Source organism: Castanea sativa, chromosome 5 (assembly GCF_040712315.1).
Source record: "Castanea sativa cultivar Marrone di Chiusa Pesio chromosome 5, ASM4071231v1".
NCBI lineage: Eukaryota > Viridiplantae > Streptophyta > Magnoliopsida > Fagales > Fagaceae > Castanea > Castanea sativa.
The window spans coordinates 73,908,831-73,927,261 of NC_134017.1; the positions used below are offsets into that span (position 1 = coordinate 73,908,831).

An 18,431-nucleotide genomic window follows, 5' to 3' on the forward strand; every position below is an offset into this window, starting at 1 on the left:
ATCGCAGAAGCCTGAAGAAAGCACACAAGATGTGCTCTTTAATAGACAGAAACTAAATTTTTAGCTTCTGGGTAGTAAACCTTGAATCTACAAGGGATTCCTTAAATCCACAAAGTGATAAACTTGAATCCACCAGAGAAAAAATTTGACAAAAAGTTTGTATTTTTATTAATCTGAAAACTGAATTGCCTTTGGAGGTTGTAATGCATTTAAATAGTAAAAAAACCTAGGGTGGCTAGAAACCCTAAAGTGGCTAGAAAATCCTAAGGCAGCTACGAAAACATATAAAACCCTAATTTGACTAAACAATATTAGAAGCGCCTAAAAAGAAAGAACGAAATAACCTAAATCTAAAAATTACATAAGAATATATAAATAAATAATTACAAAATTTAAATATTAAACCATGTTATACATCAATAAAGAAGTCCATTATGTTAATTTTAGTCGGAATATTACCTTTTTGTTTAGCAATCCATCTCCACCACAAGCAAGTGCAGATTGAAAGGGAAACTGTTCCGAGATCTGTGTACAACACTTGTACAAATAAATTAAAAATCCAACTTCCACTTGGAATCTGAGAGTGTGCACCAAGTTATTTTTTGTATTCTGCTCTCTTAATTGCTTACAAGAGAGAGAGAGAGATCAAGTTGTTATGACGCATAAGATAGATTTTGACAAGCCGTGCATGATTTCATGCATATGACAGATTTTGACCACCCCCCCCCCCCCCCCCCCCCCAAAAAAAAAAAAAAAAACTCAAGTTGTTAATGAGCAACACGAAAGTAAAGAAAGATTGTGTGTCAATTAAGCTTCTATTTCATGACTTACAACTAGTGCCAGTATCATATGGATAAGCTATGCAAGAACTGAATAATAGTTCTCCAAACAATGTTGTCTGCATACGTCTTCATTAGCAGATGACCAATCTGCAAAGCCTGGCAACTTCATCGTATTCAGTTTCAAAAACCCATCCATTTTTCCGCCTCTGTATTCCTTGGCTTAAACCCCCGAAAACAGCTCCAAATTGGCGAACATGGTGAATTCCAGATTCCAAATGCCCCACAGTTACCTTAACCCTCACAGACACTCCGCAAAGCTTTCTACACGCCCGCCCAAACCTTCTTCTCATCATCCCAAGATCTTTGCACAAAACGCCCATTAGGAATGAGAGAAAAATGTACTAAAGTATTGGTCAGATTAGAAAAACTTATAGAAATTGTTCCTTGTCAATCATCTTCAAGATTAAATCTGTTATGATAATATGAAATGGAGAATCCGTATTTCCAAATGAATAGAGGAAGACCAAGAGGACAAAAACCCCAAGAGAAGCTTCTAATGGATGGAATATGATTGTCGTGTTTTCTCGCATGACTAGGTTCCCTGAATCTAAAAGCTGGGCACTTGGATTGACAACAGAGTTGTTAACACTTGATGACCAAAGAATCTCCTGTCTGTCCATTTAATAGTACAAGGTTGCTGTCCCAATGTATAGTAAGAAATCTAGAAGAATCCTTGAGGGGTTTCTTTCTGTTAGCTACCGATACCGCAGTGAATACATGAATTTTACTATACCATATTCCAAGGAACAATGTATCAATTGTTTGCTGTTCTCATAAAGGTGAAGTCGCTGTGTCTGCTCTAACCGTAGACGTTTCTTAGAGGCCCAACATATATAATTGTTTGTGGGTCATAAAATTAAATGAACGCTCTAATGGACCAGTCCGAGCAAGAAGTGGGCTTGATAACAGCGTCAATGGAGACTGCGCGTAAAGCTGCCTTAACTTGGGCATGCGAAGGGGAAGAAGCGAAAATCTTTTCAGTGACTCTTTTATTTTGAACCAGATGATGGCATCTTTAGATGTTTTGAATGTGGATGGATACATTAGGACTTAAAAATAAATAAATATTGGAAAGATGATCATTGTTACATTGCTTTGAAGCAAGGAGACTGAGGCCTATTACTTGGTTGATTTCTGGGATTGGTTGGGAGGGTGGAGATTGCATGGACCCATGAATTAGTCCATATATTGGTATTGGGATTGTATGTACTCATGAATAGTTGTAAATTCCTTTCTTGATGGGAGAAGCTGCCTTCTTCAATCTTGAAGATTAGAACTGAAGGCAGAAAAAAATATTTGGATTTGAGCAGGAGATGCCGAAATGAACCCAGATCTTATCTGCATTAGAACCTACTTATAAGCCCAAAATCAAAGCTTATATGGTTTATCCATTCTTTTGAGGCTAAGACCTTCAGTTGATTAGGCTCTTGGGTATACGTGCCTCTCTAAATGGCTGACACACCAGTAAAAATTCTTTTGAAGTAATACGAATGTTCATTTGTCTCTGGTAAGTTCCATGTTCATACCTATTGAATAATGAAATTATTTTGATGGTTAAGATAAATTTGACAGGTTCATTACAAGAGATCTTCTTTATTAAAATTAGTCGAACCCGCGCGTTGCGTGTGATTATTTTTTAAGGTGGTCTCATTATTATTATTATTATTATTATTATTATTATTATTATTATTATTATTATTATTATTATGTAATTTGAACTAATTTAATGAAAAGTAATGTATTTCATAATCATATTTATCACAAGATAATTTTTTATTATTGTAGAATTGTTTTATTTAAAATTTGAAATCTTAATTCTACCATAGTCGATTGACTAATTTTATATATCTAAGTCAATTAAACACATTTTCCATGCTACATGTAAACCTTCTTTTCCATAAGGGTTGAAATAATGTGGGTAATATTTTTTCTATGGAATTAAAAAAAAATTTAAAATTCACCTTGTCTTAATGTTTTCTAAAAATTAAATTTGGCAATTTTCTTTCAATAATTGTAAAAATTTCAAGCAATAATTCAGAAGGTAATTAATGTTACATGTTCAGGCTTTGATTGTGTAATTTTATGATTGATTTGAGTTGTAATTTATAAGTTGATTATGGTGGTGTATATCTAAAATAGTCTAACTCTGTAGTTTATGTAATTAAATATAGTGTTCTGTGTGATTTAAAGAGTAGCAATGGTTGTAGTAATTAAAATTTGGTTTTTCATTGTTTTTTAAGTTAATAAAAACCTTACATATACTTTTTTTTTTTCAAAAAAACCTTTAAATATTTTTTAACGTGAATCTTTACATATACCTTAATAAGTAAACTCTATACATTTCATTTTCTTAGATGCATAAAAAAAGACATTTATTCCATAATAATAGTGGCTAATTAGTTTTTTCATGATCTCATTTCACACACGCATATACTTAAATTAGGTTAAAGTAGAATTCTATCTTGTATATATATAAATAAATAAAAAAAGTCGTGGTGTGTGAAGAATATAAGCATTTCAGGATTTTTTTTAATATTTTATTATTTATAAATAATGTTAAATGAAATGTCAAAAAAAGGATTTTGAAAATTTTCATCTTTATTTTTAATATATTTCTATTATTACTGGCGAGAGTGAAGATATTGCCAGATGACGACAGGAGTTTTCTGATTGGAGCGAGTGTGAAAGACAAAGAGAGAGTTGAGATGTTACTGTTTCTTGTACAGATCGTAGACGTGTTCGCTTGGAGCCCGTATAAGGTACCCGGGGTGGACCTTGAGTTTATAGTTCACAAGCTCAACATGGATCCCCTATGCCCTCCCAAGAAGCAGAAGCCAAGGAGATCGGCTAAGGAACACGTCAAGGCTGTCAAACAAGCGGTCAAGAGGTTGAAGGGAGCCAGGGCTATAAAGGAGATTTTCTTCTCTGAGTGGCTTGCGAATACCATGCTGGTAAAAAAGAAAAATGATAAATGGAGGGTCTGTGTTGACTTTACCGACCTGAACCAAGCATGTCCAAAGGATCCATTCACGATGCCCATGATTGATCAGCTAGTAGATGTCACATATGGGCATCCAAGGATGAGCTTTCTGGACGTTTTTCAAGGTTATCACCAGATTGCCCTAGTTGCCGAGGACTAGGAGAAGATAGTATTCATAACCCCTGATGCTAACTATCATTATACCGTGATGCCGTTTGGGTTAAAGAACGCCGAGACTACATATCAACGAATGATGACAAGAATGTTCAGAGACAAGATAGGGCGAACAGTTGAGGTGTACATTGATGACATGGTGGTGAAAAGAAAACAGGAAGTGCAGCACATCGACAGTTTCAAAGGGGTGTTCGAAGTGCTTTGACAGCACAAGCTGTGACTCAATGCCGAGAAGTGTGCTTTCGGAGTGGGGGCTGGCAAGTTCTTAGGGTATTTGACCAGTAACCAAGGAATAGAAGTCAACCCCGATCAAATTTAGGTAGTACAACGTCTTAGACCATCTAGCAATCCAAAGGAAGTCCAAGTACTGACTGGCATGTTAGCTGCCCTTAACCAGTTTATCTCCAAATTTGCATACCGTTGCCGTCCAATCTACCAACTTTTGAAGAAGTGGAAAGATTTCCAGTGGAGTGAGGAATGTGAAAAGTTTTTCCAGGAGTTGAAAGAATATTTGGTGCGGGTGCCTATGTTGACAACCCTTGACCACGGGGAAGTATCTTTCTGTGTTGGAACATGCTGTGAGCTCCATACTTCTTAGGGACCGGAGAGTGCAACAACTAGTATACTAGATCAATAAGACCATGGTAGATGCTGAGACAAGGGTATAAGAAGTTAGTATTGGTACTAGTACATGCTACACGAAAGTTGTCCTACTACTTTCAGGCTCACACCATTTACGTATTGACTAAGTATCCTCTACAATCGTTATTGAAGAGATTTGATTTTACAGGAAGAATAGCTAAGTGGGGAACTCGGCTGAGCTCCTTTAATATCAGATACAAGCCAAGAAGCTTGGTGAAGGGACAAATTCTCGTCGATTTCATTGGGGAGTTTTCCCCAAGAGGAGGGAATGAGATGGTTTGCCCAATAGAGGTAATCTTGTGGAAGGTATTCGTAGACGGTGCATCCAGCGCATTAGGAGCTGGTGCTGGGATCATAGTCATCACCCCAAAAGGAATAAAATTGGAACATTCCTTTCAGTTAGGCTATAAAGCCTCCAACAACGAAGCTGAGTATGAGGCCCCGCTGGCCGGGCTAAGAGTTGTATCAGATATGGGTGCCAAGGAGATAGAGGTATATTCAGAATCTCGGTTAGTGGTTAGTCAGGTACAAGGAAGCTTTGAGGCGAAGGATCCCCGGATGATGGAGTACTTATGGTTGGTGAAACAAACTATGGACCTCTTTTTAAGCCTCAAAGTGGTTCAAGTATCAAGGGGGCAGAACCGACACGCTGACTCATTGGCCACATTGGTGTCATCATCAACCAAGGAAACTCCTCGGTTAATAAAAGTGGAATTAGTAGTAGAACCAAGTATTAATGTGAGAATGGGAGTTTCGCAGGTGACAACAGCTGGGCCATGCTGGATGGATCCGATCATCAACTTTTTGGGCGAGGATCGTGTGCCTGACAATGAGAAAGAAGCAGAAAAAATTTGCTAGACAGCAGCTCGATATTGGCTATCAACCGATCGAATGTTATATCGAAGATCTTTTGATGGGCCCTACTTGTAATGTTTACACCCCAGTAAGATTGAAGAACTTCTAGCCGAGCTGCATGAAGGGGTGTGCGGCAGCCATGTGGGGGGCGTTCATTAGCACATCGAGCAATGACTTAGGGATTTTGGTGGCCACAAATGCAAAAGGATGCTAACGAATATGCTCGGAAATGTGAACAGTGTTAGAAGCACTCCCCAATGATCCATCAACCGGCAGGGAACTTGAATCCCATCAGTAACCCTTGGCCCTTTACGTAATGGGGGTTAGATATTGTTGGTCCATTCCCTCGGGCGATGGGAAACCAAAGGTTTGTCCTCGTGGCCGTGAATTACTTTACTAAATGGGCGGAGGCAGAGGTGTTGGCGAACATCCATGACGTGGATGTTAAGAAGTTCATATGAAGGAATATAGTGAAGAGATTCAAGGTGCCAGAGTCCCTCGTGTCAGATTACAAGTTGCAATTCGATAGCAAAGCTTTTCCGCAAGTTTTGTGGTAGCCTTGGTATCACAAATTAGTATTTCACCCCGGCATATCCACAAAGCAATGGCCAAGCTAAAGCCACCAACAAGACCATTGTGAACGGGTTGAAGATAAGGTTAGAAGGTGCCAAGGGCAGGTGGGCAGAGGAGTTGCCTAGTGTTCTATAGGCATACCGAACTACCCCGAGAAGGTCCACAGGAGAAACCCCATTCTCCCTGACATATGGAGTGGAAGCAGTCATTCCGGCAGAAGTGAGCTTATGCAGTGCCTAAGTTTTGGGATTCAACCTTACCGAGAATTCATAGTTGATGTTAAAACAATTGAACCTATTGGAAGAACGTCGGGAATCCATGACCATACGGTTAACAGAGTATCAACAAAAACTTGCCTAGAGATATAATAGGGATGTGAGGAAAAGGGAGTTTGGAGTGGGAGACTTGGTACTTCAGAAGGTAGTAGGGAATACACGAGACATCAACGCAGGGAAATTAGCACCAACTTGGGAGGGACCGTATAGAATTACCGCCATTACAGGCACAAGGGCATATTATTTGGAGGATTTAGTTGTGAAACCTCTTCCTCGGCCGTGGAATGCCCACAATCTGAAGAAATTTTATCACTGATTATCAGTATGCAAGGATACCTATCAAGTGTGGTATTATATGTACATATTGTTAATCAATATAAAGCGATGTTTATCCATGTAGGAGTATTTTTACTTATGATTCCATCATTTTTTTTTAACTCATTTGCCCCGGTTAATATATGTAGAGAGAAATGTAAGATATTCTAAGGACAAAAACCTGTCCTTGATTCGATCTTCATCACTGAGCAGGTAGAAACCTTACACTAAAATATTCTAAGGACATATACCTGTCCTCAGTTTGATCTTCATCACCGAGTAGATGGAAACCTTACACTAAAATATTTTAAGGACAGAAACCTGTCCTTTGTTCGATTTTCATCATCGAGCGCGTGAAAACCTTACACTAAGATATTCTAAGGACAAAAACCTATCCTCGGTTCAATCTTCATCACCAAGCATGTGAAAACCTTATACTAAAATATTCTAATTCCTCGATTTGATCTTCATCACCGAGCAGGAGGAAACCTTACACTAAGATATTCTAAGGACAGTAACCTGTCCTCAGTTCGATCTTCATCACTGAGCAGGTGGAAACCTTACACTAAAATATTCTATGGACAGAAACCTGTCCTCAGTTCGATCTTCATCACCGAGCAGGTGAAAACCTTACACTAAGATATTCTAAGGACAGAAACCTATCCTCAGTTCGATCTTCATCACCAAGTAGGTGAAAACCTTACACTAAAATGTCCTAAGGATGGAAATCTCTCCTCGGTTTGATCTCCCTCGCCGGGCATGTGATAACCTAAGCTTGAAACTATATCTAAGGGTTGAAACTTGCTCCCGGTTCGATCTTTATTACTAAGCGGGTGGCGACTACAAATTAAAACAAGGTAAACCCTGATATGGATTCCCTGCCACCATAAGTGAGAAAATAAGGTATGATAAGCAAATTAACCACAATTATGTGTAAACTCGGTAGTTACCTACAAGCATGGATATGTTTAAAAGAAAGGGGGAGGAAGGAGAAAAACACCCAGCTTCCATCTTAACAAGACTAATTAAAATAATTCAAAGGTTAAAGAAATAGTCTCGTTGCCACAACCTAACGACTTAGGCAAACCAAGTACATGACAAGCAAAATAACATAAACAAAGCATTAATCTTCTTAGCAACTTTGCCTTTTTCCTTGGCCGTGGCCGCAGCAACGTCTTTTAACGCCTTCTCCCCTTCAATGACCTTGGCAACCTCTTTTAATCTCTCATCAATAACGCAAGTCAGCTGCGCGGCCTTATGACATGACAATGATAAAACCATAAGTAAAGACAAGAAAGATACCTATGTATTACAACACATGAAAGAAGGTGAAATAGTAAATTACCGCAATGGTGTGCCACTGCAACCGCCTAGCTAGTGACTCGTCGTCACTCTCCAAGAAGAAATGAGCATCCTCGGGCAAAAGGAGACCCTTTGCTAGGCTCTGGGTGACTCACCCCCTCCTCCTTATGTCCACAACCGTACACTAGCAGTAGCCAGCAAAGGCCTATTGCCCAATCTAAAGACAGTCTAGCAACCCGTCTTAGGCTGAGAAAAGGATGCCACATTGATCCTGACCTGGACTGCTCATTGGGAAACACCGATCAACTCCTGGATCATAGGCCCACCTGTTGCATGAGGCGGGGTCTTCGAGGGAGTATCGCTCGGGACGAGAGTGGTTTTCTAGATGGTGCGCTTCCTTTTCTTAGCCTCACTAGTAGGAGGAACCTAACCCTTTCCTTGGGGGAGTTAAAGTTAAGTCGCGAGGTTGATGCCAAGCAAAAACCGATCAATGGTCATCACTCTCTTCTTTACCATCTTCTCTGCTTGGTCGGCCTCGGCGCCCAAGGGACTAATCGGCTCAGCTGCTTTTGGCTCGGCTACTGGGGCAGGGGCCTCGAGCTCTCCAACGGGCACGTGTCTTTTACAATTCTAAGATACAATTTCAGTAGAGCTGTCCCTTATCAGCACAAGATCGTCCGCGATAGTATACTGGGGGCCAAGATCCCGAGCTTCACCGACAGTGAGCATAGGCAGGAGTAAGTTTTTGTGCCGAATGCCTATGTACGAGAGAAGTGGACTATCTACCAACAATGCGTGGCTGAATGATTGCCAAGTAGTATACAGCGGGTTAACGCTGAGTATCAAAAGGGATGCTCGGAGTTGCCCGTCCTCGTGTATGAAAATTTCTGATCTAAGTACAAATTTAAGATCTCGTACGTGTACAACTCGGAGATCTGGTTGGAACCATTTTGATTATGTAGCAAATCAACAAAAAAGACCAATTAGTTTAATACGTAAACAATTAAGAGACGCAAACTTAAAGCAAATGAAGGTTCTTGGTACCGACCAACGTCGTGCGGCGAGACCGGGCAAGGGAGCTCTTCAACAAACCAATTACCACTCACTCGGACAAATTTCCCTGTCAAGTTTTTGTTAGAATCGATAAGGCAAGATATCAGTCGTACCCGTGTATCTCTGGTTTTTAGGTAATAATCGAACCTAATTTTTCCGCACAGACTATACATAAAGTTAATGTTGTGGTGGTTTAACTGCTGATCGAATATGTGGTTTAACCTACTCACATAACTCACCACTCGAAGAAAAAAAGAAAAAAAAAATGAAAAGGTCGTCTTATTCAAAACCCTAATTATGAAACCCCTTAGAGGGAGTTGGTCGAGACACAAATTGTGAAACCTAAGGGTACCTATAATAAAGGGGTTGATTGGGAACCCAACCCCACCCTCAAGAATAGCCATTAGAGGGAAAAAGACGGTGTTTACACCAATACGCCTATGAAGGTCGATATCGCCCTCGTGACAATAGGCGATATCGATGTCTCTAGGAACATTATAGGCTGCCCTAAAGCTAGCCAAGGACGCCTCTGAAGATAGGAGGTGAGAATAACCCATTCCTAAGCTTAGATTGAAAGAAAACTGAAAAAAGAAGAAGAAATGAAAGGAATGGTGAAGAGAACTTACTTTGGGAGTCTAGGAAGGAATGGTGTTCTAGGCTGGAAGATGAGCGCACAATAACAGTATGCTCGGCAGAGAGGTAGTTTGGAGAATGAAGAATGCAAAAGTGAAGTAGGGACTCAGAAGGAACTATTTATAGGAGCCAAATAAGGGAATAAATGACATTTAATAAATGGGAAGTGGGAAACCCTACAAATCCCCATCTCAACTACCAAACACGTGCTGCCTCAGTTCACGAACCGTAAGACAATGATGACAGCTGAGCCAACAGCCAAATGCCACACGCCTTTCAAGGGCGCATTAATGAGTCTTTTGAGCTGTCATGTATCTGTTTGTTGGACTTCTCATATAGTGCTTGGCTCTTAGTCCTTGATTCGTGCCCAGGAGCCGGGCACGAATCAATGGGGGGCTATTGTACAGGATGCTACTTCCCCCCAAGTTCATAGTTCATAAAACCCATCACAATAACGCCACTTATACAAGGCTGTGGACTTGTTGGGCCTCGGGTCTTGGAACATCATGCGTGAATGTGTGTTATGTTGGGCCTACAAACTTAGTCCAGGCAAACCTTGTCGCCCATCCAAAACCCAGGAACTGTAATGAAGCCATTATGACATGAAAGGCGAAGTTGAGACCCTGCCTAGTTGGAGAATGCAATTACCTGGGAAGGTGAGTCCCAAGATGCTCGGCATTGCCTGGGGAGTATCGTTGCCGGATAGATCTTCTAATGTGGGAACCAGTTCCAATGTCACTCTCACCGCCTCTCACTTCCAACTAAACACCTACTTAAGGGTAATAACATTGACCTCTTTTCCCACTCACCACGAAAGTAATCATAACTCTTCTGCTAGTCTTGAGCTATAAATAAGAGATGAGAATGAAGAAAGTGGGGGTGGGTAATTTTAGAGAGAACACTGGGAAAAGAGAGTAGCCATTCTAAGGGAGAAAGAGGAAGCAATTATGTGAGGTTTAGAGAGGAGTTGAAAAAATAAGTGTAATTGAGTTGTCAGGCACAAAACCACCCATAGAAGGAAACCCAAAAACCCACAATACAAATAGATTGTGAGCCCATGTAGGGGTTGAGCCCAATAATCACATTTTGGGTACGCACAATATACTTACAGCTTGATTTTGAGGATATTGAATTTCATACAGAACTCAATTTTGTTAAAATCGAGTTTCAAAACAAGAGCATTTTGCTAAATAGTTTGAAAAGTGTGGTATTTTTCTACATAGTTTAAAAATTAAAGGAATTTACCTATTTTGGCCTATTCAATTGCTTTGAACTTTGAAGCAGGGAGGGTGAGGTCTACTACTTGGTTGATTTCTGGGATTGTTCTAGATGGCAGCAGTTGATTTCTTCAATCTTGGAGATATTTGGAGTTCAGGAGATGAACCCATGTCTTATCCGCATAAGAGATCAAGGCTTTATTTAGATCTCGGTTCTTCTAAGGCCAAGACCTTCAATTGATTTAAGTTTAAAAAGTGGATGCCATGCTCTCAGGTATGCTGTCTATTTTGTTATTGGTATATGTGCCACATATTATTTAGCAATTTTTGGAATAGACACTAATCCCTAAGATACCAAAAACTTTTGTGTTAGAGAGGTAAATCATGCTTGAGTGTACAAAGCAGAGCATCTGGTTTAATGGTTTACTTCTTATATTATAGAGAATTTGGTTTAAGTGTATGTAAATGGAATAATTGGAAATTGGTTCGTACCTGCTCAAGCACTGACCCTGAGGTATAGTATAGAGCCCTCTCCAATAAAACTTATGAACTTCTATTGCTTCAATGGCTCCTAGTTGATGCAAATTGGGTTGGTGATCCTACCAATAGCTATTGTTTTTTGCTTGGAACGTCCCTTCCTAGTGTAGTAAGAAGCAATATATATGCCATTGCCCGCTCCTATGTGGAGGTTGCATACAGAGCCCTCGCCAATATCACTTCAAAACTGTTATGGCTTTGATGGCTCTTAGCCCATTCAGATGCTCCGCACATGACTAGCACCCACATCAACTATGACAATTGGAGTGCTATCCATATTACTCCACGAGCCCACCAAACACATTGAGATCGATTGCCACTTCATTTGTCACCATCTTCACCATAACAGCATCCACTTGCAATTTGTCTCGTTTGAAGATCAACTTGTCAACGTGTTCACAAAATTTCATCCACCTAGCAGTCTTTGTGATCTCATATTCAAAATCAAGACGGCTTGAGCCATTAGTATAGCTACTATAGTTAATGCAAAATCATTTTCATATTTATTTTACTTGTATTCAATCCTCAATCATGACTTGAACCAAAGATGTTTTAGCTTTGGTGTGTAAGGCAGACTGTAGTTTTGCTTAGTTTTTTCTGCAATAAAGATTGAAGTTTATCAACAAAAAAAAAAAAATCATGACTTGAATCAAAGCATGTCAATTAACCTTGATTCAAGAAAAAATTAAGGTCCTAGGTAAACTCTTTCCAATATAACTCACTGAAATCTCAACGTATACCCCTCTCCTATACAAACAAAACATACCGAATAGAGAAGTCTTTACTTTCATTAATTCTTGTTCATTTCCTCTATTCTTTTCTGTATTCACCATAATATAGTTTAAATAGTTTGTTAAAGAGATAAATCTTCGTAAATGTACCAAGAACAGAATATGGTTATATACTTTAGTCCTTAGATTGAATGTATGACAAGGGACTCATGGTGGAAATTAAAGAGGAAACCAAAGAATTAGTATTGATATCATATGAGAAAAAAAAAAAACTGGAATATAGAAATATTTCAGTTAAATTGTGTATGATAAAATTCAACAAATTCTACTGCTTCTCTAATAAAAATTTCATGTCCAGTTATTTTGAATATTCATTCAATTCGATTAAATAACCGCGACAAAATTATGTTTAACACATGCTGGCTATTGACCTTGAGCCATTGTTGTAATAGTAACGTTGTTAACTGAGCATATATTTTGACTGCTTTGAGAGGACTTGGTATCTAAGTCCATATGCCTTTTGGTGTATGCTGGTTTCTTTGGATGAGGCAGATCAACAATTTCACTTTTAAGCATAGAAACAACAACAGATGGAGTTGGCCTATCTTTAGCAAATTCTTGCACACACAGCAGCTTGACATGTATGCATCTCAACATCTCAATTTCAAAGCATTTTTCTTAAATCATCGGGTCTATTAATGCTACAATGTTGTTTGCATTCCACAATTTCCATGCTTGGAAAATATAAACAAGATTGAAATTGTTTGCACAAATACCAAAACTTATTAAAAAAAAAACAAAGCAATAGAGGTTTTAAAAAATGAGGCAATAAGATGACTTACTACTCCTAAAAGAGTTAGGGACTGCTCTTCATCATAAAAGCAAGTAATTCTTCTTCCACTAATTATCTCTAGTAACAACACTCCAAAACTGAAGACATCTAATTTCTCTGAAAATCGTCCTTCTATTGCATATTCAAGGGACTTATAGCGACTGAATTCCAACAATAAAACACATCCAGATCTTATCATCTCATATATTAGTATTGCTAACAAATTAAATTTAACAAATCAAGTGTACTTACTAAGTTCTGACGACCCTTCTAGTATCAACCTGGTCTTCATTACCGCTAAAAATCCTGTTCGTACCAAAATCTGATATTTTTGGATTTAGTTCTTTATCCAACAAGATGTTACTTACCTTTAGATCTCTATGAATAATTCTTAATCTAGAATCCTTATGAAGGTACAGCAGACCTCGACCAATTCCTTCAACAATGTTGAAGCGATTTGTCCAATCTAGCAATTCATTTTTGTGTGGATCTAATGAATTTAATCAAAAAGAAACAAGAGAAAGAACATGAGAGTTAAACTTACAAGATGAATGAATATAAAGTTTGCAAAAGTTTATTAAGAGAAATTCACTAAAACACTATGTTTCAACTGAAGCACCACAACAAAGAATATAGTTCCATTATCTCATTACACAGTGACAAAATATTTCTGTTAAAAAAATCAACATCTAATTCAAGTCAAGGTACGAATCTGTTATATAACTCTAGTCCAAGTTCATTGTTTCTAATCAATCCTACTTAGAATCTAAGTAATGTTATCATAATCTTACTTGGAGTGCAAACAAAATTATCACAATTGAAGTATTGTAACCAAGTTTACCTACTATTAGTTTAGAATTGAGTCTACTATAAATATTCTATAATGAGTTCATTGTAATACATAGAGCTAATAACTAAGATTTATCCATCAAGAGCTTTTTTTGTGGATGTAAGTCTCTAAGGCCGAACCATGTTAACTCCCTATTTTCTTTTTTAATACAAGATAGAATTCTACTCTAGCCTAATCTAAGTGTATATGTGTGTGAAACTCTCTCCTGGAGACTTGAACCCCGACCCTACTCTAGCACTTATACTTGTGAAGTGACCATCACACCAAGGGTGTGCAGTGGTAACTCTCTATTTTCTAATACCAAGTAAAAAGAGAAAAAAATTAAATTGATGTATATGAGAAAATATATAAAATAAATAAATAAATAAAAAGAAAGAAAGAGAAAAAGAGAGAACAAAGGGAATTAACATGGTGCATGAACTATAGTAGGATTAGGAGTACTTTACAAGGACTCTGAGTAGGATTGGATATAATAAACTCGTATTAGAGGTTTATAATAGACTTGTGCCTTGACTAGGATTGGCACTTAACATCTTTAGCAATTTCTATGCACGAAATTATAAAATTATAATTAAAAAAAATTAAAAAGGTGAAATATTCGTGTAAAAAGAAAGGGAATCAAAATTAACCAACCAAAAAGAAATGCATCCAGACTTTTGTTTGGCATGTATTCATAGATCAACATCCTCTCTTCTCCTTCAACACAGCAACCAATGAGCTTAACAAGATTCCAATGTAGGAGTTTAGATATTACCACCACCTTATTCATAAATTATTCTAAGCCTTATCCAGATGTTTTGGAAAGTCTTTTTACAACAATTTCTTTTCCATCTATTAATTTTCCCTATGAATAAGACTCAAATAATTAATACATATTCAAATTATTATATAATAAACCTCTAGAATAGCAACCATTACCGTATATATAGGACCAAATCCACCCTGACCAAGCTTGTTGGATTGATGGAAGTTGTTTGTTGCACTTGCCAACTTCTCAAAATCGAATAGTGGTAGCTCCTGGACTTCAACTTGATCCAGATTGTCTCCAAGCATGTTTTCACTTGGAAATTGTTTGTGTGCTTCTCCTCTGTTAAATGATAAAATCCCATTTGCTTTGTTTCTCCTTGCTGATTTTTACTACATTGTGAGTAATTTCTAATATATAGATAAATTTCCTAGTCCATTGTGTTACTTAGAAATATTACCTTTATGTTTAGCCATCCACCTCCACAATATGAATATGCAGATTGAAATAAAAACTGTTCCTATGATCACGGTGATTCTGACTATTTTTATCACATCTCCTTTAGTATCTGTAAATCATGAAAAAAAAAAATTACACTAATTCAATCAAAATTGATTTCTAAATAGGTTCACACTTTTTTTTTTCTTTTTTTTTTTGGGGGGAAGGGGGGGTGGGGGGTCAACTTGATCTATGGATTGAAGTTAGAAGACAAAGTAACCTAACAATTGGACCGGCAGTAAATAATTTGAAGCATAAGATAAAATTTTGACAGATAACAAAACAACTCACCTAGTTCTGAATGGGCAACACGAATGTAAAGATCAAATCCACGGCTGGAGAATTTCTGTGTGTCAATTAAGCTTCTAGCCCATGACATACAACCCGTGCCAATATCATACGCATAAGCTATACAAGAACAATTCTCTAAACACTGCTGCCTGCAATAGTCTTCATGAGCAGGTGACGAATCTGTGAGGTCTGGCACCTTCATCATTTTCAGTTTCAAAAACCCATCCATTTTGCCGGCTTGACCACCAGTATTATTCACCCTCTCACACTGCAATGGTGTCCTCCTCACACATCCACTAGTCCAATTTCCGCTACTCCATTCTTCTGTGCTCTTTGGCTCAAACCCAGGTAAACAGCTGCAAATTGGCGAACTTTGTGGGTTACAGCTTCCAAATTACCCACACGTACCATAAACATCACACTCACTCTGCACAGCATTCCACACATTCCCCCAATCTTCTTTCTCATTATCCCAATATCTTTCCACTATATCTCCTTCGGTAGTCAGGACATAATGAAACAAAGAATCGGTCACATAAGAACAACTGAAAGAATATGTTCCATCTTCATCCTCTACGAGACTAAATCCATCGTGAAACACCGTATCTGTTTCTGGCGTTCCAATAAAGTGCCCAGTGTTCCACGGACCACTACGCCAACGTGGGCTACCGTGTCTCCAAAGGAATATTTGAACAAGACTCTGAGCTTGAATACCGGCAGAAAAGCTTCCAATGGATGGATCAGAAGGGCTTTTCCATGAGGTGAACTGCACTTTCTCTCCTGTTCTTACATTGGTGCTAAATTTCATTGTTTGCAAGAGTGTATCAGAAGGATTTTTAAAACTCTCCCATACGGTTGTCCCTGTAGTAGTGCTTTCTCGCAGGACTAAGTTCCCCGAATCTTTAAGCAGTGCACTTGAATTGGGAGAAGAGTTTGTCACATTTGATGACCAAAGAATCATCTTTTGACCATTTAATAGTACGAGATTTCCGTCCTCGGATATAGTAAGAACCCCAGAAGAATCATTGAGGGGTTTATCTCTGTTAGCTACCCATTGGGCAGGTAAAACAGATTTTTTATTAAACCATATACCGAGGTAGCGATTGGTAGAATTTACTGGGCTAAAGAATCCCAGTTTGAAAACACTTCCATTGGAGATAATGTAGTTAGGATCTTTGATGGGTTGAAAAGATGTGATGGTGTCTATGGCAGAGCCAGAATCTAAACAAAAGCAATATAGTAAGACTAGAAGAACAGACATTCTTGTATTTCGAACAAGAGTCACACAACTTGTTCAATGATTCTGGTTTGTGTAAATTTGTGGGGATACCCAACTCATTCAACCGTTGTTTATAGATGCCTATCCCCCATGATGGGTGGACAAACGAACGGGTTTTTTATAACCACAGCCGTTGGATGATTCTGGTTTGTACAATTCCCCCACATATATAATGTACAATAATTCTTGGTTTGTGAGAATGATGATTTTGAAAATCGGAAGAATTAAATGCCTCTTTTCCCACGTATGTTGTACAAAGATTCTGGTTTGTGAATTGTGAGAATCACGATGTTGTTGGACGCTATTGCTTCTTTGAAATCTCTCATAAGAGCCGCCCCTATGGACTCAAAGTTGGACTTTCTATTCCTGAAAGGGGACCCGCCTCTTTTTTTCCTTTTCTTTTTTTCGTTTTTCTTTCTTATATTCAAGGTGCGTCGGACTCAAATCCAAGATGACATAAATTTTGTATCAAATTCATAATAGCGTGTGAATAACCACTTAAAAGTTCTATATATTATCTCAGTTATATTTTTTATGAACAAAGTTCACCTTCAAAGAAAATTCACCTAATCCATTGCATAGCCATTATTAAAGCTGTTAGGTTTTAAGACTTTAAGAACTAAATGTATTAGAACTTCATTTTGTATATGTTGACAAATCATGATCAAAATAATGAATCTAGGTTTAAGCTTGCTCAAAGTTTGTTTAAGTATAAGCTTGAATTGAGTGTTTTGTAGGAATTTACTGTGTAAAACTGCAAAGTTAGATCGATCGAGAATTGCAGCCCAAAAAATTCTGCAAAAGTTTCAAATGCAGCCCAAGCTCATATGACTTTCACTCCAAGTATAAAAGGAAAAACCCTTGCTACATTTTGGAAGTCTTTGATGGGTTGTGTGTTTAATCTTTTGTAAGATTTAAGAGGTGTTTACCTTAGAACACACACATAGTTCTACCAAGATCAAGATTCACATCAAGAATTGGTAGATGATTCAGTTGTTGCATATAAAACTTTCAAAGAATAACAAAACCTTTGAGAGGTGTCTTAAAGTCACAAGTAGGAGAATTTGTGTTGGTGCAAATTCAAGGAAAGAAGTAGTCCGTAGACTTGGAGTTATCACGTGGTCTTGGTAGTAAGTTTTCTACACGAGGTAGCATTAAGATGTTAGTGGTCTAAGTCCTATTGTACAAACTTCAATTCTTCCATAGTAAATCTGTTTTTATTTTGGGGGTAGCTAAGTCAAATCCTCCCTAAGTTTTTTACCGGTTTAGTTTTCCTAGGTCATCAGATCTTTATGTTTTTTACTTTTCGTATTATATTTGTTTTGCTCATAATTGTTTAACCTAGGCTTGAATATCAAAGATTTTGATCAACTTGGCTTAATATTAGGTTAAACATGTTGTGTTAAGGGGTCTAAAAACCTAACAAAAACTATTCACTTGTTCTTTTGTTATGCTAAATACCAATCTTTGATCGAAGAAATCACATCACAATCTCACTAAAGAAAATCCACAGTTACTTCATGGGTGTGTTTTCTAATAATTTTTGTTATGTGGGAGTGCAATAGACATTTTAAGGAGTAGATGTCAATGATAGTTATAAATCAAATACTAAATAGTAGAAATTATTATGATTGATAAGTCCCAACCGGCTTCAAGAATGTTTTAAAGTCATGGTGCATTATTGAATATTTTAATATTTAAATTGAATATTGCAAAAAATAGATGAAAAGTAAAATACAAAAAAAGAATAATAACGTGGCTGATGAAATATTGGCTCAATAAGAGTATAGCAACATTAAATGTTACA

The 18,431-nt window shown here is 37.7% G+C and overlaps 1 pseudogene; it reads right to left on the reverse strand.

Moving 5' to 3' along the window:
• Positions 1 to 12,552: 12,552 nt before the first annotated feature.
• LOC142635782 (G-type lectin S-receptor-like serine/threonine-protein kinase At1g11300) lies at positions 12,553 to 17,210 on the reverse strand (annotated as a pseudogene).
• Positions 17,211 to 18,431: the final 1,221 nt, after the last annotated feature.